Raw genomic sequence first — 27519 nt, 5'->3', positions numbered from 1 at the left:
ATATCTTCAAAATTGGAGGATTCTAGAACTTGCGGAGATTCCCCCGGAAATTTCTAGATAAACACTTGCTATTCAATTGTAAAATTTATCATTGCTATACATTGATAGACCTATTAGTAAAATTACACCTAATGACATGGTTATTTTTATTGATCCTAAGATTTATATCAGATATAAGTTTTAAATCAAGAGTATAATATTCATTATTGGTTTAATATCAAAATTATAATACCAGTTATAATTTAATGTAAAAAGCTTTATATCATTTACAAAATTGTAATATCAAGAGCATACTATTAGTCATCGTCCTGTTTTTCCATTGACAATCCAAAGATTGGTTTGAAGGAGCTTTCCTGGCATCTTGATCTTTTGCCAGTCACTTATGGTCAAATAGTGTATGCGGATGGAGTTCTCCATTCCTTGGTTGATGAATTCTAGCCGTGGACAGCCTCTGACATTCCTGCCCTCGGCCGTATCATCAGTGATGATGTTAATAAGTCCCTTATGTCTCAGAAGGTGACCCCTCAGGTGGTTCTTCTTTCCTTAGTATTTCTCACAAGCTCGACTTTGCCTCTCCAGTCCTCCTCAACACCTCTTCATTAACCCTAAAAATTGTCAACACTTTTATTAGGATAACAATTTTTATGGATGTTTCTTTAGTATCATGTTCTAACTCAGAATTTATATCAAAAGTAATATTAATTTTATTTTCCGCCATTCAATAGTTTTAATTTCTAGAAAATAACCCAAAATTTTAGAAAAAAGTTTTCGTGGTAGACATAAAGTATACTTCTTTGGTGTAACGTGTTACCATAATGTGCATGAGGTTATTTCCAGTTAAAGTTGAAGATTCTGACACTAGGCGTTGCTACGGGTACAGCTGACGCAAATCGGCGTACGCCTAAACGGAAAAGATCTACTGGTTTTAGAGTGATTATATTAAAAGTGGAATCATGGGTTACACGTAACACCACATACCAAGGGAGTTTTAAAATATGTCCATCACATAAATCATTCTTTTCTATCCGAGAAAAGGTAATATTCTTTATTTTGTGTCTTCAGTTGTCTTTGTTTATAGTTAGTACAAAATTTGGGACAGAAAATAATGGTTTATGTGGCGGACATTTTTAGACCCTCCCTTGGTGTGCCGTATTAGGTGTACGTACGATTAACCATTTTGTGAACACTGGGAATTTTCAACATACATCGGTAACATGAATAGTCGAATTTTTACTATCCTCCTCTTCTCTTCTTTGTTAAATGTCAAAATATTACTGTCAAGAGTAATATACTCCAGAGGAAGATTTTAATAACATTCTTTTTGACGCGCAAGTTATTCTTTTTGGAAGTGAAAATGGTCCGGTTCTTGTTGTAGGTACAGTAATATGCTTGGTGTATGCGGCTTCTAATTTCCGCTTTGGCTTTCCCGTCTGATGTTATTTTGTTTCCAAGGTACGTAAAGGAGTTCACACTTTCAAGTCGGTCTTCTAAAATCATATCATCAAAAGCGGAAGGTTTCAGCTACTCTTCGCGTTGAAACTGAAAGCTGTAGCGCCGCCTCTGAAGGGAGTTGGGTACCACGAACTACTGAAAGCATGAATGAATCAAATCATTCAGAGCGCGTGAGTCAGATAGAATTAGCCAATTATACCCTTAGCTACTGTCAGTAGCACACAATGCAGTTAGTTACAACTCTAGCCGGTAGTGTTGCCGAGTCACTTGCATTGTTGCATTGTGGGAACGATGTGAATTTCCATTAGGAATATAAGGAGTGGTTCATCAGGTTAATCAGTGGTAACAACAGTGTAGTAAGTTTAATATTAAGAATGTACACTCATATCCAAAATTATTGTCGCATATCTATAACTGTCTTCTTGTAAGAATATAATTTGATAATGATTTTGCAGGGTACTTTAAATACTGATACTATGTGTAGAATTGGGAAACGTATATTTGTGCCAAATTTTATAGGAAAAGAATTATATAAATACGAAAATTATAATGAGTAAACTAAACTGTTTCTAAATGGACAAGAAAATTTTATTTTCGTTTTATTGTTTTTATTTAATGCTCTTTTGACATGAAATTTGCCATATATATATCTTTTCCGATTATACACATACTAACATTATTAGAAATGCCGGACGAATTCGTTAACAAATTATATTCCTAGAACAACATATTTATAGACATGCGACAATAACTTTTGAACATGAGTGTACATTAGAATTAAGCACAACATCAATATTATAATATTAGCTATAAAGTTTAATACTAAGCCTATAATATCGCCAACAACATCAATTACATATCGAATCTTTCGTATTGGTTAGAATTCAAATAAAATAAGCCTACAAGTTTGTTTAGTTCAATTTAATAATATTTTGTAGATACAATCTGGTATCGAGTATACTTCTTCTATTTTTGTTATCTTTCATTGTCTTAAAGTTATTAACTAAAATTCATAAAAGTAGTAAGGAGTGCAGTGAAAATAATAACAGTGAGCAGAGTTTGGTATTCCACACCATGTGTTGGCAAATAACATATGAATAGTTAAGATAAATAATAATTGGACAGTTGAAACCTGAGTGCGAATATACAACGTGAACGTGAAAATTACCAGAGCTTTGTGTTTAGCACAGTTGAAACGAAACTTACAACAGAGTATTAGTAAATGTACGTTGTTTCACACAACTGTATTATACTAGAATACGTGTATAATACTAGAATACTTGATCAATTTGGAGTTTAACATCCACTTTTCAATACCGAGGTTATGAGAGACATGACTTACAGTTTAATGTAAGATCCAAACCACATGAGCTCTCATAGGAAACTGATCTCGAGTATCCCTTGTCGAAGGCACGTGTACCAACTATATAGCTAATAAAGAGCTCAGAAACTTAAGTTTATGTGGAATAAGGTCTGGATTATCGACGTTTAGGCAATCACCAATTTAGTAGGATTGTATTGCAACTAATTATATTTCCTAAGCATTAGGCTAGTCTGCAAATGGTTTAAACGCCAGAGACATATTTTGCTGCCAGATAGAAGGCAAAATAGTTTGTGACAACTATCAGACTAACCATAAATTATTAGGAATTACCATTAAGAATATCTGAATATTTTATAATAAGAATTAGGAATATCTGGATATTTTCACCTATATGTTAATGCAACTCGTGAAATGTAAATGTGAGGTATCTTTTTATTGTAATAGCAATAACCATACTTAATCTTCCTTCATACTTTTCATTAATACATAAAAAACACAATTAATCAAGTGAAACAACGCAAACTTCAAAGAAGATTTAATTTATAATTTTCATAGTGCTGGTGTAGTTTTGTCGCACCACCTTTTTGGACTATTTACAGGTAAAATTCAATACTTTGCATGAAAGTACATATTTATAAGGAACAGATTTCTGCAAGCGACAGAACTAAATACCTAGTACAAAATTATACCGGTACCGCTGTATATTAGGTTTACAAGTGTAATGTTACTAGTGTAAAATCATTACAGGTGCTTTACGAGGGATAAAATAAGTGAGTGTATATGAAAGATGACTCTATTAAGTGCTATTTTAACGGACAGTTTATTTCTGCAGTGTACAGAACCTGCATTTTATGTTTATAGGTAGACAGTAACTAGCATGAAACCATGACAAGTGGTATTGTATTTGGTCTAGGAATTAGTTCGTGCGGTTGGTACGCACACATTGAAGCTGTAGTACAAACACAAAATATATAAATACCTTAAGAAAAATATTGTCCATCGCTAGCCACCACTTTCGCCCATCTGTCAGGCAATGTACGGATTCCGTGGCGAAAGAAGTCCTCATCCTTGGAAGCGATCCAGTCAGAGACCCATGTTTCGATATCTTCTGAAGAAGTAAACCGCTGTCCAATCAAATCGTTGTTCATGCAATCGAACAAGTAGTAGTCCGAAGGAGCAACGTCTGGTGAATACGGCGGGTGGGGTAAAACTTCCCATCCGACATTTTCTAAATAGGTTTTGACCGGTTTTGCGACATGTGGGCGAGCGTTATCATGTTGAACAATAAGTTTATCATGTCTGTTCTCCCATTCTGGTCGTGTTCTGGCCAGAGCTTGCTTCAAACGCATTAATTGTCGTCGATAACGTTCTCCATTCATAGTTTCACCCGGTTGAAGCAGCTCATAGTACACCACACCTTTCATATCCCACCATATGCACAGCATAACCTTTGCACAGTGAATATCTCGTTTTGGTTGTGATGGACTTGGTTCACCTGGTTTCACCCAGGCCTTTTTTCATTTAGGGTTCTCGTAATGGATCCACTTCTCATCACCCGTAATAATTCGATGCAGAAACCCCTTTCTGCTCTGTCGTTGAAGCAGCAATTCGCAAATGGTTTTTCGTCTTTCAACGTCTCTGTCTTTCAATTCATGTGGAACCCAATGTGACATCTTTTAAATCATTCCCATGGCTTTCAAGCGTTTGGAGACTGTTGTTTGATCAACGCCTAATGCTGCTGCAAGTTGTTCCTGCGTTTGACACGAATCCTGCTCGAGCAATGCTGTCAATTCTTCGTCTTGAAATTTTTTTGGCTGTCCAGCTCGCTCTTGGTCTGCCAAGCCGAAATCACCACTTCTAAACCGTGCAAACCACTTCTGACACGTTCGCTCAGCTAGAGCATGGTCACCATACACTTCCACCAAAATATGATGACTTTCAGTCGCACTTTTCTGCATGTTAAAGTAATGCAGCAGGACACCCCGCAAAAACACTTTATCAGGCACAAATTGCGCCATGTTCACTTAACTACAAACTGGTGTTGTTGACGCTTTAATCCACTGCCCTATACTACGAACGATACGCGATGACAGGGGTTTGCAACACATGTGTGGATACACGGAACTGTGGGACGCTCCGTTCGTTGCGCCATCTCTTGTCCAACCTCACGAATTAATTCCTAGACCAAATAACTCGTATCATTGCCAAATTATACTTCTTTTCCTACTTTTGTTTACATACAATCGCTAACCTGTCTGCTTCCTTCGGACGCAACCCCATGCTAACGCACGGGCCTACCAGTCTTACCCTACCCTGACTCGGCTATATAGAATTCGTAGTTTTTAGCGGCGGTTGGTTTGTGTTTTTGCACTGTAGTTTTTTTTTTTATGCTATACGCCCGGAAGCCGTATTTATACGCAAATCGTAGAAGAATTGTAAGTTTTCAACGATTACTTCTGGTAGTTTTGTTGGATTTTATCTATGTAAAGTGAGATGTTTTCATGACTCCCAGTGGAAACCTATTTAGTTGAGAATAAGAAGAAAATTAGTGAAAGAAGTATAAGTTTCCATCAAATCCTTCTAGTGGCGCCCCAAAAGTAAACCAGTACGCTTTTCACACTCTTTAAAGCCAGCTACAATACTTTTACAACTTTTCTTCAGTATTATTATAATTTTGTTCTCTTCTTTTTTTAATCTACGAAATATGAAAGCTCACATTTACCAAACCGGTTTGATTCATTTCACAAGACTCGAGAAGAATCTTTTAATATAAGGATCATCAATCTCTCGTTATGATCCGACATTTAAATTCCACTCCACGATTCTTAACTTTTAATGTTAGCTCTTTCAAATTAAGTCACCAGCTTATTAAGCTGCTGAGGATCAAGAGTTAAGTCTGCCTGAAATAATAAGCGAAGAAAATATTATTCTACTTTATGTAGCAGGTGTCGAAATGTTTTATTAATTTAATTTCCCCCCCTTTTTTTTTTGTTCGAAGGAATTACTAATTAAATGGAGGTGTATGACTTAAAAGGTTGCATAGGAAAAAAAAAAAAAGATTTTGTTTTCATAAGAATGGGGCGTTCAGATCACAAAGGTTCAAACACAATTACCAAAGTTGTAAGGAAAAGAAACATAAAGTTTGTACTCCTCATTTAAATGAGTGGAAAAACAAACATTGTTTGTCATATTATAAGAGTTATTTACAGTATCTGGACATGAATCTCTACAGGCCTAATCACTGGGAAATTAAAATATCACTAATTTTACAGTAATTATGTGATATCTTCAAATAGATAAAAAATAAATCAAAATGTGGAACAAGAGCGCGCTAGATAATATTATTTTGCATGAGGTACCGTTATCATGAGTCACTTAGTAGCTTTCCGTTTGCAACCATTTATAAACGCGAAAATAAATGCCGATTTTCTACATGGCTGAAAATCGAAAGCAGATAAGTCGGAATCGTGATGGGTCCATGACATTTGAGCGCGGCCGTTTGGGCGCAGACTTTTAGGCGCGATATGTTTGGGCGCAAAACCTTTTATCCAAGTAGGTTTACCTACCTACATATGTTATAGTGTATTTGAATACTAGAGCCCGGATATTTAGTCACTGGAAATTTCGAAACACTTCCACAAATAATTTTGCAAAAACTAAAAAGTAACATCTTAAACACAGAAACATTTTTGCACATCATGCACAACTTGTCTCTACCAGTTGAAAAGAAATAGTGAGGAACTATTCGGGAAAAAATAGGAATAGTGCAGCAGACTCTCCACTATCCGGGTCGTGATATCCATACTCCGTACTATGTGGCTTAATTTTAAAAGAATATTTCTTTTTAATAAAATAAGACGTATGTAATAAAGAAATGTAATTTGTGAAAAAAACGCACTTTTTCGTTAAGTTTAGTTATTTTAAAGATGTGACTATACATTCATACTGGACCGTGTAGTTGCTTTTTTGAGTCAGATATTATAGAATTTATCTTAAAATGTGTTGCACTTTTATTTTATATAACAAATTATTTGAACGCATGGTAAAAAAGAACAGCATTATTTCCAATAAGGATGTGGAATCTGTATAACAGAGTTCTCAATGACCACAGTCAAGAACGAATAACCACGCCGAAGCAGGTCATTGAGGACTGCAATCCGAGTTTCAAATGGGTCATCCGTCGATTTGGCGTTTTTTTAAATACATTTCAGAGGACACAAACAAAGCGGGACTTAGTCTACAAGGCAATGCTTCGAGTAGAAGAGTCACCCAAGAAAAAAAAATGTACTCAGGCAGATGAAAGAATTCGCTATTTGTACATAATTTTGAAACTGTTGACAATGTACAGTAGAATACTTGCGGGGTTTGGCCCATAATTCCGCCATGGAATGATAATGTCTTGATAAATGTAACATAAGACAAAAATATATTATTCAATATCTATATAATATTTCACTTTTGTTTCCTTTCCAATCATCTCTGTTGCAAATATAGCAATAAACGGTAGTACAATGTTATGAATAGCTATGAAAGTTATGGATATCCAAAATGCCTATTCCTTTACGTTAGAGATGATATAATTTCACGAAAGAGCTTATTTTGGGGTATCATAGGATGCCTAAAGCAAATTTTGTTTTTAAATCCAGTACAGATTCATACTAAAAAATAGAAAAAAATAATAAAAAAATCTAAGGGTCATGGTCTCTGATATTCTTGAAATTAGGATATATCATTCTGGAAACAAAATAATTAGACCCTATATTTTTTCCTTCTCCGTTATACAAAAATTTACTATAACTAAAGCAAGCATTTAATGCAACTGAGACTTTCCGTGACTGTTTACCATAGGACATATTATAATGTAACGAAAATTTAAAGTTTTTGAGAATAGCTTTTTTTTTTAAAAAAAAAAATGGGATTAAATTCACCTTTCTGAATTTTTTAATTTTAAGTTGTCCAGTTATTTGTTTATCTTTGTGATATTTGTGCCTATTTTCACGGCTTTTAGTGCGTAGATATCCGGGTTCTAGTTGTAAAATACATTATAACTCATTTAAGTAGATAACCTATTCAGATATACGGCTTTGCGCCCAAATGTCTCGCGCCTAAACGCCTGCGCCCAAATGGCCTCTCCCAAACGTCCTGGGTCCAGCGCTGGAAATGTTTTAGAAAGGCTATATTTACCATTGTTTACGTAACTTCACACAATTTAGCATTCAGCAGTCATAAAAAAAATGAGTGCCGATTTTAGCAATGACCTTTTTTTTTTTAGGGGAATTTAATCAAAATTGCTAAATTTAATGCAACTTTACACCACATGACAAACAAGAAGGATAATTATTGCTATTTTGGAAAAAAAATCTTTTTAAAATGAATTTGTAAACTGATGCCAAGCAAAATCAAAAACTCAACAAAAGTTAGTAAAACTCCATTATTCTTGATTGTATATACATGAAATATCGCTTTTTATTTTATTTTATTTTATTTTGTTTATTTATTTATTTATTTAACGGCAGAGTTAAGGCTATATTTGCCTTTTCTTACACTCAACAAACCAAAATGTATACAAGATATGCGTACTACCATTGTCATCTAATCCATAAAGATTACAATTACTACATTAATTCATATGTACATACACACATATATACCCCTACACACGAATATACTCCCTTACATACCCCCTCCCCCGCCATATCCTCATACTATTTATCATAAAAACAAGAAAACTATACATACAGCATACACAGAACGATATATGTATTCTTAAAAATATACTACCTTACATTCCCCCCTCCCCCATACCTTCCCACAAACCTAGTATTATAGATACATACCTCAAGTTTCTGTTTACATTTAGTTGCTACTGCTCATCCTTGTGAAGAAAGAAAAAAAAAAGAACATCATAGCCCGGTGTATATTGGCTAAGGCTATCAGATATTGCTTCAAATTTCTTTTGAATGTCGCAATTGAGGGTGAATTCCTTATATCTGGTGGAAGTCTGTTCCATTCTCTAATACCAGAGATTGTGAATGAATTCGCCATTTGATTCGTATTATGACGAGGTATCGACAACAGTGTTGATCTGCTAGAGCGAGTGTCACGATTGTGGCTATCTCTAACATACTGCAGTTTATTGTAAAGATATATAGGCACACCAAATTTCAAAACTTTAAATAAAATTGTTATTGATTGGTATATGTAGCGAGCTTGGATGTTTAGCCAGCCCAATTCATTAAAAAAAAGGCGTCAAGTGATCAGAACGTTTGAGATTAAAAACAAACCGAACGCATGCATTCTGAACCCTCTGTAACTTTTTAGCGCTTCTTTATTTACATTGGCATAAGCTCCAATGCAATAATCAATATGTGATAGTACGAGGATTTGTACTATAGATGCCTTAATTGGATAAGGCAACATATTTTTCAAACGGTATAGAGAGTGCAGTGCACCAAACGCCTTTCTGCATACATGATTTATATGATCCGCCCATAGAAGATTCTGATCAAATATGAGGCCAAGATTTTTCACTTTTTCATCAAAAGCTATATGTGTGCCATTTAATGTAATTTTAGGAAGTTCGGTGCTCTGCAGTCTGGAAAGGATATTTCTCGAACCAATTATGATACATTTAGATTTATTGGGATTTAGATATAAATTATTAGATTGGGCCCAGGCACTTATGCGTTCCAGGTCTAAATTTATGAGTGAGATAGTGTCATTTATGTGGCCAAGATCTGTCGATGTATATACTTGAACATCATCTGCATATAAGTGATATTTAAGGTGGCGAATTTGTTGAGACAAGTCATTTATGTATATAGAGAATAGGATCGGTGCTAAGACCGTTCCTTGACTAACTCCACAGTGCACTGTTGTCCATGAACTTTGATTGTCCAGAACAGAAACACGCTGATATCTATTTTTAATGTACGAACGAAACCATTTAACCGACGTATCTGTGAAATGAAAGAGTGACTTAAGTTTTGTTAAAAGAATTTCGTGATCGACCGACTGGAATGCTTTAGTGAAATCTAAAAGTAAAAGTATTGTGAGTTGTTTCTTGTCTATGCTTTCTCTAATGTCATCTGTAATTTTTATAAGAGCCGTATGTGTGGAGTGTCCTTTTTTAAAACCAGACTGATATGGACATAAGAGATCATGGGAAGTTATAAAATCAGACATTTGATTTAATACAATATGCTCCAAAACTTTCGAAATACACGGCGTCACGTTTATTGGTCTATAATCGTTCGCCGTTATTGGTTGTGCAATTTTCTTGAGGGGATGAATGAGAGAAAATTTCCACTGGCTAGGAAAACAACCCGAAAGTAGAGAGGAATTACATATGTCCATTAAAGGGAACAGAATATATCTCGTGATCTTCTTAAGGAATTGTAGTGGGATGTCATCAGTCCCTATTGAATTGGATGTAATTTTTTTCAGAGCTACCTCTATTTCTGGGACAGAAACCGTTCTAAATTTAAATTTTTCGTGAATGCTTGGGTTTTCGCGTATGTTTTTCAAAGTAGATTCTTTTGTAACACCGTCTATAGTTGGGACCTGAGCAAAGTGATCGTTTAGTTCGTTAAGCGGAATGTGTATAGATTGTACGTCAGTCTGACGGTTCCCTATACCAAACATGCGTAACTTATTCCAAAGATATTTGGGGTTATTGCTTTGATTGCATAGATCAGCCGCAAATCTAATTTTAGCAGTTCGAACTTTTTGTGTAATTTATTTCTGAGGATTCTATATTCTTCAAAAGTATTGGCAGAACCACTAGGATTAATTTTCTTGGACCATTTAAATTTCTGATATGCCAAGTCCCGTTCTTTCATGAGCTGCAAAATGTCTGGTGTGATCCATGGGTTAGCAGGTTTTTTTTTAAATCTTTTGGTTTTTTTTAGGCTTTTGTTAAGAGACTGTTTCTGGTATCCCGATCATTAAACAAAAACACCATTGAAATCGAGAATTATTATATATTTACTTCTTGTTATTTTGAAAGACGATTTTCTTACCTCATCACTTTTCATTTTTGATATTGTGTCATGTAACCAGAGAAAGGCCTTGCGGGACTCAATCGTCCTAGGCCACATAAAAGACTAAAGCTGTCTCTGCTTATACAGAATTATAGGGTTTCCTTAAGGATTTTTAGACTTATTTCAAAACCGCTTTATCTATCTCTAATGTTATATCTTAAAACATATTGCACGAATATATGAGTACTTCTCAGATCTACAATTGATGAGTGTTGATATATGCTTACGGAAACTATTATTATTAAAAAAATATACAGATTGAAAAGAATCTAAAATCTGATAAGAAGATTGTCTTAAGAGAGAGTAGGAGTAGATACAGCTAGTATAGGCTAAGGGCTTTGCTTTAACATGGGCCACAAACATTTCATTATATAGAACGGGTTCGATTCCTGGCTCGGATTCCACATTAAGCTGTAGATCGGATTCCTCGTTAAGCTGTAGATCGGATTCCACGTTAAGCTGTAGATCGGATTTCACGTTAAGCTGTAGATCGGATTCCTCGTTAAGCTGTAGATCGGATTCCTCGTTAAGCTGTAGATCGGATTCCACGTTAAGGTGTAGATCAAATTCCACGTTAAGCTGTAGATCGGATTCCTCGTTAAGCTGTAGATCGGATTCCACGTTAAGCTGTAGATCGGATTCCACGTTAAGCTGTAGATCGGATTCCTCGTTAAGCTGTAGATCGGATTCCTCGTTAAGCTGTAGATCGGATTCCACGTTAAGGTGTAGGTCCACGTTTCATATAACCTTGCTACTAAGAGGAACATAAACTGAAAATCAAATAAAAAATCGAATTATACAGGATGTATCAAAAGTCCGGGGCCATAGGCCAACAAGCACGTTCCCCATGTAATTTTTAAGTGCCGTTACGTTCTGTTCGAAGAACCTACTGTTACGTGAATATAGAGACTAGATCGAAAATTTTTAGTGTTGTATTAAACGATTACTTTCAAAAGGTGTCTAGAAAGCGAATTCACGGAAACAATCCACTTTTAGAAACAAAACAAGGTGAAGTGAAAGGAAAAACACGAACTATTTGTAAAATAGAAACGTATACCTGTGACAAAATATTTGTGAAGGTAGACAAGGACTTCCGTACTGACGTCACAGAAAACAACACTTTTGTGGTTAAGATAGTCCAGAAATAGAGAACAGAAAGATGAAAAGTGAAAAACAAATCGTGTATAAAACTCTGGTAAAATCTACCAGAGGAAAGTTGCACTTAAACGACGAGACTATACGAGTCGCGTTCTCCGAATTCGTTAGTCGCGAATAACTTTGTACGTCTTGTTACTCTATTGTTGGATGTTCTATTGGAGACTAATCATGTAAGTTGGAATTAATCTTTATTGTTTTCTGACATGCATAAAATTATAACCGGAGGTAGCGTTAGTCCAGATTACATTCCTCAAGCACCTTAGGCCTTTGTGCCAGGACTTGTATTTATATTGGTATCTATATTTGTATTTGTAGACTCATGTTCATTCTATTTTAATCAGATTATTTAATTTAATAACATTTCATTGAAAATGGACAGAGTCAATTAATGACATTTTGATTTGGTTTATAAGTATTTATATGAGATAATTGGCTCCAGTTTCATGCCGGCATTCAGGTCGCGCATTAATGTAAACTTTGATAAAGTTGTAAGGGCCAATTAAGCTCGATCTGATAACTTCTCTTAATTGTACATAAAATGATAGACTAGCAATGAGTGTTATCATTGAACTTTAATAGTTGTTATTAAAATCCCCGTTCTCTCTCACGTGACAAGGTAATTAGCGAGTTAGATGTAAGTTCCATCAACTTAGTTAAATAATTACATCATCCCAACCATTATGCTATCAAGTAATCACAATTAATCACGAGAAATTATGTGTTACTACTGAACTGGAAACATATTCGTATCATTTAACATGGTGCACCTTACCAACATGATGATCGGACAACTGGTGCAATTGGAAAAACAATCCATCATTTTTTATTGAAACCCACCAATTTCTAACAACTTTCTTCTATTTCCGGTTTTTTTCGTATATTTAATTATGACGAAGTTAACCCATGACCCTAAGCTTTTAATGTATCTGGTATATCTCGGGCCTATGAAGATTTTGAAACAGAAAATGGCACAAGAGTTGAACGTAAAAGGCAGAAATATTAATGCAGCTACAATATACCGATGGAAGCTTCATGGGGTTATTGAACTTACAATTTGTTTTATTAATATAATAGAAAACTCTATAAGGAAATGAAATACTAATATAATTAATAAATTATAACTTTAAAATTCCCATAAAACTTTCATGTGTACAGTTGTATTAATGTATGTGCTGTTTAGATTGAATTCTTGTGGTATTTAAAAAAATCCCAGCTCCGACATATGATATAATGAGAGGTCCATATTAATTTAAAGTTTGTAATCCATACTTGCTAGATATCTACTCTTTCTTCAATTTAAGATGAAAATTAACCTCTTTTACCCTACGTACACCAAGATGTTATATGTAACACCGCACACAAAGGGAGGGCTAAAAATATGTCCGCCACATAATTATTTTTCTGTCCCCAAAAATGTAATGTTCTTCTCTATTTTGTACTAATTATAAACTAAGACAACTGAAGGAACAAAATAGACAAAAATATTACATTTTCTGGGACAGAAAATAATGACTTATGCGGTGGACATTTTCTAAACTCTCTCTTGGTGTGCAGTGTAACGCGTAATCCATAATTCAACCGTTAATATCATCACTCCAAAACCAGCAAGTCTTTTCCGTTTAGGTGTACGACGCTTTGCGTCAGCTGTACCCGTAGCGACGCCTAGTGTCAGAATCATCAACTTTAACTGGAAATAACGTCATGAACATTATGGTAACACGCTACACCAAGGAAGGGTACTTTATGTCCACCTCGAAAACTTTTTTTTTTTTTTAATTTTTGGGTTATTTTATAGAAATTAAAAGTACTGAATGACAGAAAATGAAATTATTTTTGGCACAAAACCTGAGTTATGATACTACGAAAATATCCATAAAAATTCTTAGTCTAATAAAAGTGTGAATAACTTTTAACCCACTTTGGTGTACGTAGGATTAACAGTTTGATCACCTCGTCGTATCCTTCTTGAGAAAGAAAGATAACCAAAATGGTATAAAATATAGAAGAACTGTTGAGATATGTTTAAGAGTTTCGTTATTCGTTGTGCTACCAAGAAGAATGGATTTTCTTTAACGGAAGATTTCTTAATCTACAGTTTTGCGGAAAGACTCTTTTCTTCTTCTCTCCTTTAAGAAGAGAAAGTAAAATAAAAAAAAAAGAAGTTGAAGCAAAAAAAGAAAAAGGAGCCAGATTGAAAGAGTTGCAATGATTTTCCCTTTTGCACGAGGATTTTATTCTCCGCTCAAATCGATCTTTCTATTCGAATAAAACAAATGCAAATCAAGTGACCGCAGGAGCTAGAGTCTCTAGATAATCCTCTTACATTGAGGCAACCTCCATCTTCTTCCAGGCTTAAGTTTGATGTGCACCTCAAAACCAAAAGATAGAACGTTTCAGTCCAGGGAGGAAAAAAAAGAAACCACATTCATGCATTTCCGCGAAAGAAAAGTCAGGATGGATTACCAATACGTATTTTGCGTAGGGTATCATAACGTATAGGATAACCAAAAGAAAAGTCGTATTCGTATCTTATCATTGAAGACCTAGATAGAACTAAGATTAGATGAAAAAGATAATATCGTATGAAGTCGGTAAACTGATTTCAGGATTGTGGATTTATACGAATAATTGATCACCTATAAAAACATTAAAACAGTACAAGGAAAGTATAAGACGAAGGTTCTATAAACATATTAGGAAGTACTGTATATCATTACATTCTGTATTTATTACAACTAAGTCTAAATACTTGAACATTCCTTTCCTAAAGTTTAGACTTAACAACTATGGTACGTCTCAGTATAAAAGCAACTCACTCTTCTTCCGTTTCCTTGTTTATTTCTATGTTATAGTAAAATGCCCCTTTTCAGTACCAAAGCTATACGAAACATGTATCTAGAGTTTAAGATGGAATCCGAACCATAATGCGTTCACATGGTAATCGGATTTCAACTGGGAATCTAACTTGAAATGGGAATAGCATTTCAAATGGGAATCGAACCTGAGACTATATGTACTAAAGATATGGGCGCTACTCACTAAACCAGTGAGAGGACTCTGTCCGTCCGTTTATTGGTCGATAAATATAAGAACCAAAACAGTTAGATACAACAAGAAATAGCTTTTTTTGTCATAAATTCAGCGTCTCAAGAATAGATTTCACTTATGACCTCATACAGTTATTAAAACCGGAAGTCGCAAACTTAATCTATTTCAAGATAATATAGATATCTATAGAGTAAAATGGTAATACTCAGCAAAAATGTTTTTTTGATGTTAATTAATCCCAAGAATATACACCACCTCTGCCCTGGCCGTTCTATTGAAACGCAAAACGATATTAACTTTAATTTTGGAGAAATAGTTTCTAAAATGAATTCATCTTCCTAACAATAGGTTCCATCTTCTTTGTTCTCCGTTAATTGCAACCAAAAGTTGTAGCTTCATTTATATTCAATATTGAATAATTATAGTTTGGATGTCTATCGTGGTTTCACGATGTAGCGTAGCAGCCGAATCGACGTTTGATCTTGTGTAATGCCCGTTTCAATATTGAATTACTATAGTTTGGATGTCTACGAATCGACGTTTGATCTTGTGCAATGCCCGTTTTAATATTGAATCACTATAACTTGGATGTCTATCGTGGTTTCACGATATAGTGTAGCAGCTAAATCGATGTTTGATCTTGTGAAATGCCCGTTTCAATATTGAATCACTATAGTTTGGATGTCTACGAATCGACGCTTGATCTTGTGGAATGCCCGTTTCAATATTGAATCACTATAGTTTGGATGGATATCGTCGTTTCACGATGATGTGTTGCAGCCGAATCGACGTTTGATCTCGTGCAATGCCCGTTTCAATATTGAATCACCATACTTTGGATGTCTACGAATCGACGTTTAATTTTATACAATGCTCGTTTCAATATTGAATCACTATAGTTTGGATGGCTATCGTGGTTTCAGGGTGTAGTGTAGTAGCCGAATCGAAGTTTGATTTTGTACAATGCGAGACCAATTCACTTACAACGATGATGCCAATATTGTGATGTACGAATCTGATTCGTCCAGTATGTTCGTAGTGAGGCGAGAACATTGTCCACTTGCCTACGTAAATTAATGTTCTCACTGCAAGTTTGTCAATAGCGCAAAGTAATCTCATTGGTTTACTCGAAACATCGATTCACCTGTTGGCAAGTACAGCTTGTTATTACTTGTTTTTATGTAAAAATTCCGAAAGTATTGTATTAAATTCACAATGTACTTTTTCTTATCCATATTTAATTATGCATTATTAACAAGATTGAATTCTCAGGAATGAATTAAAACAACACGAAATTTCACAACAAGTTGGTCATCACAAAATTCGAGATGTGATCATCGATCCAAAATTTAAGTACCGGTACATTGGGAGAAGAATAATGGTCTATGACAAGCTTTCCCATTTGAATGTTCCCTTGGGATCCATGAAACAATATTTAGGAGAAACGTGTGGTATTATTTACACACGTACGTATATATATATTAATTTACAGTGCACTTAATTTTACAAAATTAGCATCTTGTAAGGTCTCCGATACAATAGATGAAACAATACCATAATATCGTTCTGTCGCTAAAAATAGAAAGCATCTGAAACTGTATTATCACCAAGTTGGCATAAATCGGGACATCGATCGGACTAATCTGTAACTAATTGTAGGAATACATTTTTTTTTATCTGTCCTGATTTCTAGTAGGGAATATTTAAGTTACAACGGTATGTTGTATGTGTTGTACTGTTGTACTATTATTTATCTGTACAGGTCTTAGAAAGACGATCAGAGGTGCGTCAACGGAGCATATTTTGTAAAGAAAAAGAAAAAGGAAATTGTAAAGATTATGATTGCTCCTTAGTTACAATATATAAAAAATAAATAAGAGAGAGGCTATCATGAATTCGCCACTAATCAAAAAACTGGGAGCCTTAGAAGTACAGAACCGTAATACCAAATTACCATATGTTACTAAGTTACCATGGATATACAAGGCATTTTTACTTTTGAAAAATCTCCAAACTCAAATAATAAAACTTCCTAACCTGCCATGCTATAGTTTCGCATATGAAACAAATACAACAATTATAAAACCTATTCTGCCTTCATATGTAGATACCAAGATTAAAGATCAATCTCATCGCATAAATAAAAATATTTGGCAAAGTTTTCTCGATCAATTCCATCCTGACACAATTTTCCTTTACACTGATGCCTCTAAGGTTGCACATAGCCCAGTTGGAGTAGCTATCTTTGTCCCCCAACTTGATATTATCCAACAACTGAAACTTCCAGTTGCCACTACAGTATTTGAGGGTGAAGCGTTTGGAATACGACAAGCCTTACTACTCATTCAACGTAACAATATCCGGCGTGCATGTATCTGCACGGATTCCTACAGTGTATTACAAGCACTTTCTTCTGTTCATTGGACAATTAAATCTACTTGGACAGTACTAAACATAAAATCCATTTATCGAAAATTAATTGAAATGGGTCATATCATAGATTTTATCCACGTACTAAGTCATGTTGACATAAAACCCAATGAATTTGTCGACGATTTATCCAAAAAATCTCGCAATTCTGGTATTTCAGCCAATATAAAATTATCACCTCTCAATTTTTTAGTTTACATTGACCAGATAATCTCGGAGCAAACAGTCCTTTGGAAACATAAAATCAGGAGTGGACCAGGAACATACTATTGGCAAACTAACCATTTGCAATCATCCAGCTGGAATGCACTTCGCACTTGGTCACGGTCAAAAATCATATTATATTATAGACTTCGTTTCAACACTGCAATTACTCCATATCTTCTGTACAAAATTCATCGGAGAGATTCACCTCTCTGTTGGTGCAACGAAAAGGTTGGAACTCTGGATCATCTCATATTTCAATGTCCTTTGTTACCTAAAAATAGAACTAAAGTTATGGAAGAGCTAAATAAACGCTATGGTTATGGACCCTTCACCATCAAACAAATTTTGACACATAATGATTTGGATATCCTGAAACATTTAATCATTTTTTTTAAGATAATGGACTTGTCCTTTAATTTACTTTAATCATTACCTGGTTAATAATATCATGTCTTCTTTTACATTTCATTTTCCGGTGGATAAAAAAAAATCACTAGAAAATCTTAGCTATGTATTTCCTACATAGGCAACGGAATTAACATCACTAATATATTTCAACAAGAGGGAATGACTATTCCAGTTCTCATTTTTCAATTTCCACCGGAAAAGGTCAAAGGACACCTACTAAGCAACAAACACAATGTTACTCTTCTTACAATTCCAAGGATATGGGTGAAACAGACTATGTCTGCACTCTGATAATGCAACACCTCTCGATAGGTGAAGGTGAAGGTGAAGGTGTGTGAGGTTGTAGAGTGAAAGATTACGAAGTTCTCAGAAGGATTGATGTTCAAGAAATTAATGGTTTGTAATAGGAATATTAAACGAAGGTATAAATAAATAATATTTACGCTTCAATGTTCTGTTATAGATATTGTGGCTCAAGAGATATTTATTAAGAACCAGCAGTTACAAAGTGTCACGTCAATTCGGCAATCTCAGTACCCATTGAAGTTTAAACGCATGTGATAGTTGTCTTAATATTAAGGCTACCAGATTTTCAGACTTAATAACCGGACATTCTGTGAAGATTTACATTAGAAACCAGGGCATTCGATTAAAATTTACAGTATACCCAATGTCAAGTACTGCTTTCTGTTGAAATATTAGAATTAAATAAATCAACACTAGTGATAGAGACGGGGTTAAATTCCAAAGTTGGGCGTCCGTTTCCAGCAAAATTTTTAAAATTTACAAGAAAGATATGGATACTTTGATCATTTGTGTGCTTGATAATATATAAGAGTCTCGAAAAATATGGTGTCATTTATAAGAATGATATTTATTTCTTATATATAAGCGGTTATAAACATGGGACTATACGGTGAGCGGAGGGAACTACTTGGCGCAAGGTAACCGAACAGTTGCATTGTGGGAAAGAAACGAGCATTTATGTTATCAACATGGCGAATGTACAAGGGGAATTAACTATCAGTTTTAACATTTGTGAAGCAAGACGTTGATAACAAGCAAAATCTTTTAAAAGTTTGTGAAGAGCACGGATTAATGAACCTAATAACAAATTGCAGAAAGTGTGGAAAGGAGATAACAGCGAAAAAACGTGGCAAAAGCGGATGCCCAACTTCGGAATATATGCCGAGACGAGTATCCTATTAGTAGCAGGGGCGAATCAAGGGAAATTTTCACCCGGGCAAAGTAACTTTTTGGCGCCCTTCCCTAGTCCTATTCTACTCGTATATTTTACATTTTGTTACAATGATTTTAATATTTCAAACTCTTTTTCCAAAACGGAAAGATAATATTCAAATACATAATATAGGTATATTTAGTACTTAAACATATACATATAGTATCAATTACATTGTTTCTTATTATTGTTTATGTGCCGATATGTACAAATAAAAACCGTATCGAATAGCATTTAATTAATATTACTAATGGTGACATGATTACTGCTACACCAGGAGTCATTCTACCATATATCCGACTATGTAACAATCTATTCTAATAACGTGAAATACCAATACAGTACATCTCCATATGTTGAACGTATTTTACGCGGCGGGAGGAAGGATTCAAAGGTAGTCGCTGTTTTTTTTTTTTTTTTTTTTTTTTTTTGTTGTGCCGCTTCTAACCCTTTCCTATGTTGTTGCAGAGTGGTATATTCAATTTCCCAAACACTGTCAAAATTGAATGATTTGGGAAGAACTGTACATAGCGAAACAATACCATCTCCTAGACACTACTTTCAACAAAAGTCGACAGTTTGGCGCGGCGTTGTCGTTTCTAAGAAACCAAAAGTAAGTGTTGTATCTACTGTTCCTCTCCACGACTACTTTAAAAGAGTAACATATATGAAATCGAACAACATTCATTGTCTGGGAAAAGTTCACAAAAAACATGGCCTGCTACATGTATAAATAATACCAACTCTCCCTCAACTCTTTCTTCTACATGTCATGTCTCCATTTGTCTATATAGCCCTCTAGTATAAAGGTAACCAAGAAAGTTCTATCGCTTTTTTGTGGAGGTCTGTGTTGCATTGGCCCTCAAATCATGAGTTGAATGAGAAGGGAGATAAGACGAATGTGAGATGTTCGTGTAGGTATATCCAACATACTACCTGGTTGTGGATGTTCAATTACACCATGAACTTGCGTAAAGAAAGAGTGAATAAGGGACCTTCAAGAGCGTCATAAGGGCGTTTATGCTGTTCAAACTGGGTCAAACGCTGCTCCAGCGGGACGGAAGATATCCTAAGTCTTTGATGAGGGTGTCGTGACTACGCAGACAGTGCAGCCGTGGTTTAACAAGTTTAAAGACGGTCACGAAACACTCGAAAACGCACCAAGTGCCGGAAAACCAACCCATGTACACAATGAAGGTATTCACGCAGAAATTGAGGCGAACAGTGACCAGACATGTAAGGAACTGGTACTACAATTCAATGTGAGTGGGAACACAATTCGGCAGCACTTCCATTAACTTGGAAAAAACTACAAGTTGGGTCGACGGGTCCCACAAAATTTGACTCCGGGTCAGAACGCAACGCGAGCAGACTCCTGTATTTATTTGCTATATCGTCTGAGGAAGGAGCCATTTCTGGACAGGGTGTTGCCATGTGATGAGAAGTGGGTCCTGTACGAATCTTCACAGCGCCGTCATCATTAGTTAGCATCCCATGAACCGGTTCCAAAACAGCCGAAACCGGGTCCTCCTGTGTGCTTGGTAGACTGCTAACGACATCGTGCATCGAAAACTGCTACCAGGTGCTAAGAGCATCAATGTAACTGTGCACTGTCAACAGTTGAGCCATGTTCAAGAAAAACTCTAAACTCTGGAGCCCGCACTTCTGAATTGCAAAGGAGTTTTACTGTTTTAGGACAACTATAAGCCCTAGGTAGCTAGAACGACCAAGGACACCATTCTACGCCTTGGATGTGAAACGCTATTGCATCTGCCATACTCTCCGGACATTGCACCGTCCGATTTTCACCTGTTCAATTCCTTGGACAATCACCTTAGAGGACCCAGTTCAAATTCCTAGTGGAGGCGCAAAATACATTTGATACCTTCTCACCACGTTCTATCGCCACCAAGTTCTACCGCGATGAAATCCATGGCCTTCCAGCACATGGACAGAAGGTCGTCGATGCTGATGGGGGCTATTTTTGATCTTCCAGGTACGTTTTAGGTAATATCGATGTTCGAAGGGGTGGGTAAAAAGCTTCCCTGGTTATCTTTATACTAAATGTATATTGGAATGGAAAAAGATTATGTCCGCGTAATTGATGCTACTTTACAAGTATAGGCTCGTTTTGGTACCCCTGTGACTGTGGTGCCTCGGGCAGTTGCCCGGCCCTTGGTCTGCCCCTGATTAGTTGAGTATCGATTGCAAATAAAATATTTTTAAAATATCACAATAATGCTAATATTTTATGTTTTGGGGAATAACCGGGATATTTAGAGTTTTGAAAAAATTTGGGGGTACCGGTAACAGGTTATATAAATTTGGGACTCTCCCGGCTAAACCGAGAACCCTGTAGTACAGCATCATTATTCGTTGTGTTTCAATCGTGTTCGTACTCTTATCGCATTCATTATACAGGTACTTGTTTTAAACGTATTGTTAAAGTTAGAAATGACCAATTCCGGAATTTTTACTTTCCGGAATCCGGAAAGTAAAAATAGTAAAAATTCGAATTTCGGAATTTAAAAAATTCAGAATTTGGGGAAAATTCTGGAATTCGGAAAAATTCCGGAATTTGGAAAATATTTTCCGAATTGTTTCGAATTCCCGACTTCTTTCAAAATCTTGATTTTTCCGAATTCCGGAATTTTTCGAAATCCGGCAAATGAAATTTCCGATTCCCGAAAATAAATTTTCCGATTAGCATCCTTATTTAAAATGGTTCTTTAAAAAAGACAATATTGCACAACAGGAAATTCAAAGATACTGAACTGGCGTCTTCTGTTGTTAATTCGAAGTGCAGTACTCTCCTATGGACAAATACATCGACCTCTATTGCATGTAATGTACAGAAAACATCTAAAATACTTAAATACAATAGCTGCTTTAAATATGGTATCATTCAAGCTAAACAAAGATCATTTTTGAAACCGAAGCCATGTGTGTTTTATGCTATGCTACTCTTGCTAGCGAATCTATGAGCCCGCTAATCGCAGAAATCATTCGGATACTAAACATTCGTAACCCAAAAATAAGTCGCTAGAATATTTTAGGATAAAAGGAGCGAAGTTTGAGAAAGTTCAAAAAATGTAGAAAGACACTTTGGGGTGAGTACTCAAAAGAATAAGACGTTGGCTTCTTACGATGTTTTAAAAATTATTTCCAAAATAGGTGTAGCCCAGGTAGGCGAGGAATTGACTCTACTTGTCCGTGTGGCTAGCTGCTAACGTGTACTTGGCGAGTCGGCGTCTAGTGAAATCAACAAAGTGCCTCTATTAAACAACACAGTGAAATGAACAATATGTTATATATCTGCTGACATAGCGTTGGCTCAGTGGTAGAGCGTTCACTTCCGGTGCTTGGGGTCCCTGGTTCGATCCCAGCTCGCGCCGTGTGAACCTTGTGGTGGACAAAGACCGTGCTCTTGGGTTTTCTCGGGGTTCTCCCGTTTCCTCACAATTTCGTCATTCCACCATTTCATTCATTTCTCATCTTCACCGGCATAATCGTGGGACGTGACACTCAAAGAATTCATTTTCATTTTACAAATATCAATGTGTAAACATATGGGGTGTTGTCTTAAAATTATAAAGGGGGCCGAGCCCTAAGTCTGAAGTATCTGGGAACCACTTTTTTGTATAATTTCTAACTTTAGTATAGTACGGTTCTCTTTTTGCTTCTAAGTCCATATTGTTGTAATGTCCCAAGTGCTTGTGTTTACAAACAACCAACATGGGTTCCTATTTATAAATAACAACCACGTGCACCTTACTATGGAGCATTACAGTTGCAGACGACGGAGACAACAACGACACCACCAGTTACATGACGAGGAGGGAACAGCAACGCCACCATCTCACCTGGAGCATTTATAACCAAAGTGATTCCATGGAAATCTACCAGTTTCGACTGGACAAATCCCCTTTCTTGGCTTGCATTAGAACCTAGGAAGTACCTCATCCAAACACAAAGCCTTAGCTTACAGTAGAGCTAACGGATCCTTTTCCTCTTGGCTTGCAGTGGAGATCTGTGGAAAACTTTATCTCTCTTTCTCTTTGCAGCGAGAGATTCCTATTCACAACCCAGCCTAGATTGCAGTGGAGCTTTGTTGGGATCTCTAATCCCTCTCTGCTTGTAATGGAGCAAAAGTGCCTTACACCCCCTCACGTAGTTCCCTACTAAGAAATTCTTTCCGAGACCAACAGGTCGAAGGAAACCTATTCCTATCTTATACTAGAGAATTTACATTATTGTAGTAGTTCTGTAAAATACTGTTTATAGAGGATTTTTATAATAAAAACCGATAGTAGGAAATGATTCGCGACTGTAATTTGTTCTATCTACTCCTGCACAAGCCGAACTTTACAATATTGAATAAAACATCCAACCGCTTTGAGATAGTGTTTAAAAAATTCATACTGTGAATGATATATTCGTATTCTACCCATATTAAATGCCTCAGACAAACTGTGATTGAAATTTCGAACGGATGATAACATTAGTTTCTGTGACGATGAACTTTCGTATTTATTAAGCCATAAATTGAGTAAGTGAAATATTTGTAAATACGATATAACAAAATAAAATGCGTTGGACAATTAAGTATTTAACTAAAGTGGTATCGTAATGTCAAGATAAAAAAAAAAAGAGTATTTCACAGTTTTCGCACTTTCAGAAATCTCTACTTTAAAAAATATATCGATTTAACAGAGATGTTTCAAAGCAGAGTTATGCTCACTCTCTTTGAATGCTCAATGCAACTGATTCGTTCCCAAATGGTAATTGTCATCTGGCGACAGCTGTCTTTCTACCTCCCTCCGCCTCCTCTGTACTCCTTCCTCTTCAAGCATCACATTTGATTTCCGTTTTTAATGGAAACGTCTAGAAATTCTCAGCGTCATAATCTTGCTGCTCGTAGTGAAAATGGAATATTACGTAGCTATATGCATATTTACCCTACTGAAGTTACGAGCACGTCCTTATATGTTCTGAAAACTACAAATGAGAAATGGAATAATTACTGTTGCACGCTTACTTCGCAAGATTTGGAAGGGAGGTTACACAGTCCGTCAGATTTAAGATTTGAGCAACGATGGGATGATACGTATATCCGTAAACCTTATTCTGTGCAAATTTGTAATAGTAACAACATGCATAAATGTGCACTTCCAGTTTTGCAGTTTCACAAATTTTTTCGTTACTAAGACATCGAATTTACTTGTTGACTGTCTCTAGTAAATTCATATTACATAAGGGTGTCCATAAAGTCCGTAACCTCCCAGTGTATCTTCGAAACGACTGCGTATATGAGGAAATACAATACACGTCCAACATTATTTTAAGGAACTTGAATTTTCAGCTATAAAAGGTCCACCCCAGATACCCCTATATAGGGGTACGTGAGGTCAACTTGAAAATTTTAAATGGCAAAAGGGACCGAGTAATATATTGATGGAAAGTTCTCGACAAGAGAAATATTTTGCCGAAAGTTTCAAGTCCCTATGTTGACCTCATCCAAAATGGCGGTGGTTCACATTTCGTGTCTATGAAGTCCGTTGCCACCCCGTGTATCTGCAAAACGACTGCTAATATGAGGAAACGCAAAAGCACTATCGTCATTATTTTAAGGGATTGAAATTGTGTGCTATAAAATCAGGATACAATTCATCAAATCCTCTAGTAGTCACACGATAATTTCGCTCACATTCTCTGGAAAGAAAAATAAGTTCAAATATATCTTCAGCAGATTGTGCTCCTTCGATAAGATTTATTATGAATGTCGTAAGAAAATCTGCAAAACTCGAACGCTCACACACAAGCTCAATCAAACTATCCTTGATATAATGTCTTAGAACAACAGAGCGTTCACTACTTCATTTCAGTACTGATTGGAAGACTGCACCCAATTATATTCGTTTGTATAAAGATTGGATTCGACGCAAAGACAAGCAGAACTACAACAATATTAAAATTTATGAGTACTGTAACGCATGACTCGCCATTGTATGTTAGAAGTGTAGAAGTTGCTAAGCAAAATAACATCCAAATGTCCAAATGGGATAGGCAATTGTGCTTGTGTTAGCCTAATTTCTCTTGGTATTAAGCCTGTCTCTGTCAAATGGGTGCGCACTTTTTGCATGGGAGACACGGGTTCGATTCCCGGCGGGAGCTCAAGTGGTTCGAATTCCACGTTTATCAGTCGGTCCCGTCTCATGTAACCTCGCTGCTGAAAGGGACGCTAACCTCAAAATCAACTCAACTCAACTGTCAAATGGATAACTTCCCTGGTCGAACTCATCTGGTGTAGTCAACTCTGCTTCGACTGGTGCGCCCAGAGGCAAATCTCAGAACGAACAAGTGACACATTAAGATGTTTATGCAAAGGTTGATTAACGCCAATATAACTAATTTATAGGTAACTTGGGACTGTGTATGCGGGTTGTTTAATTTTCAATCAGCGAAAGTGCGTAGTCCTACATGTCTAAAATATGTAGTGATTACCATTTCTCTACACTCTGGTAGTACTGATCCCTCTTTCTGATGTCCATATTTTCGCAACTCTTTATTCCTGCTTTTGAAATAACCATTTCTTAAGAGCCTTACACTCATGGCAATACAGTCTAACACCAACATGCGCCTCCGTTTACAAAACTAGGGGCAAGACACACAGAAACAAAGTCTCAACCCAATAAGTTGTCATTTTCTCGTTTTACAAAAGTATTTACGATACATACACCCTGCCTAAAAGTAAACTAAAAAGAAAAGAACGTAGAAGCACCACATTTAGAAGCGATAGGTATCTAAAAGTCATCAAAGCCTTCAATTCGAAATTTGATTGCCGACATTTTAGATTTCGGCAAATTAGCAAATTCAGAATTTACACCAAAAAGTTCATTTGTCGAATCCGTTCAAACTACTCGATCCCCTTTGCCATTTGAAATCTTCATGTTTACTCCCGTACCTCTATTTGGAAGGTGTGAGGTGGACCTTTTATACCACATAATTTCAATCCCTTTAAATAATGACAAATGTGTTTTTGCGTTTTCTTATATTAACAGTCGTTTCGCAGACACACGGGGTGGTAACGGACTTTATGGACACGAAATGTGAACCCCCGTCATTTTAGATGCGGTCAACATAGAGACTTGAAACTTTCGACAAAATATTTCTCTTATCGAGACCTTTCCAACGATATATTACGCGACTCCCTTTGGCTTTTAATTTTTCTAAGTTGACCCCACGTACCCCTATATAGGGGTATCTGGGGTAGACCTTTTATAGCTCAAAATTCAAGCCCCTTAAAATAATGATGGACGTGTTTTTGCGTTTTCACATATTCGCAGTCGTTTCGAAGATACACTGGGAGGCAACGGACTTCATGGACACCCTGTACTGTAAGAGGTGATTCCTTACATCAAAATAAGAGAAAAAGTTCATATGGTCCTATGGTGAAAAGTGCATAGTTTCACAGCTAGAGCTGTCCAAAATCGCGAAAAAGCTAAATTTCAATAGGTCCTATTTCGAATTCCAGAAACTGTGGGTGGTGGTTCTTATCAGCGTAAAGGAACCCATACATAAACAATCCAAAAGTGCATATTTCATGAATTGTCAATAGGTGTAGAGGGTATTTCCTACATGGTGTAATTGTCAGATATGTTTTCAGTAGAGTTTTCAGACGCACCCTGATTTCAAGAAGGGTCCACAATAGGTAGGAGGTAAACCTTGACAACAATGGACATCCAAATTTTCGAAGGGAGGCGGAAGTGTTAGGAACCAGCAGCTCCGTGTTTCTTTGTGTTCGGACTAACGTGTGATGATATGTATTTCGTCACGGTATATTTCACGTTTTCTTCACTTATAAGCGTGAAAGAAAACATCGCAGCATGCGTTTTCCCGAGTACAAGAGACCGTGCTGCTGACGATCCTAAACACTTCTGACATCACGCCAAAGGACTACGTCTTCACTGTTATCAAGTCTTATCATTTGCCTACTTTGTACCAATCATTAAGTCAGAGCATATCTCAAAATTCGATTTATGTCGTGTCTGGGAATTTCACACAGCAGGGAATAATCTGTACACCCATTGAACGTTAATGAAATATGCATTTTTGGATTGCGTATGCGTGACATCCTTTACGCTGATAAGGACCACCATCCACAGTCTCTCGAATTCGAAATGGGCCTCTTGAAATTTGGCTTTTTCACA

The 27519-nt window shown here is 36.1% G+C and overlaps 1 long non-coding RNA gene across 1 annotated transcript in view; it reads right to left on the bottom strand.

The window, feature by feature from the left end:
* Positions 1–399: 399 nt before the first annotated feature.
* LOC145684657 (uncharacterized) overlaps positions 400–27519 on the bottom strand; it is a 213580-nt gene continuing 186460 nt past the window's right edge. Inside the window, exon 3 of the long non-coding RNA XR_014131349.1 lies at positions 400–605. This is a non-coding gene — a long non-coding RNA (uncharacterized LOC145684657). The remainder of the gene's footprint in view (positions 606–27519) is intronic.

The sequence above is a fragment of the Thermobia domestica genome, chromosome 5 (genome assembly GCF_964235325.1).
Source record: "Thermobia domestica chromosome 5, izTheDome1.hap1.1, whole genome shotgun sequence".
NCBI classification, from domain to species: Eukaryota; Metazoa; Arthropoda; class Insecta; order Zygentoma; family Lepismatidae; genus Thermobia; species Thermobia domestica.
Note: the sequence above shows the minus strand (reverse complement) of the source record. Positions and strands in the feature narration are given on the sequence as shown.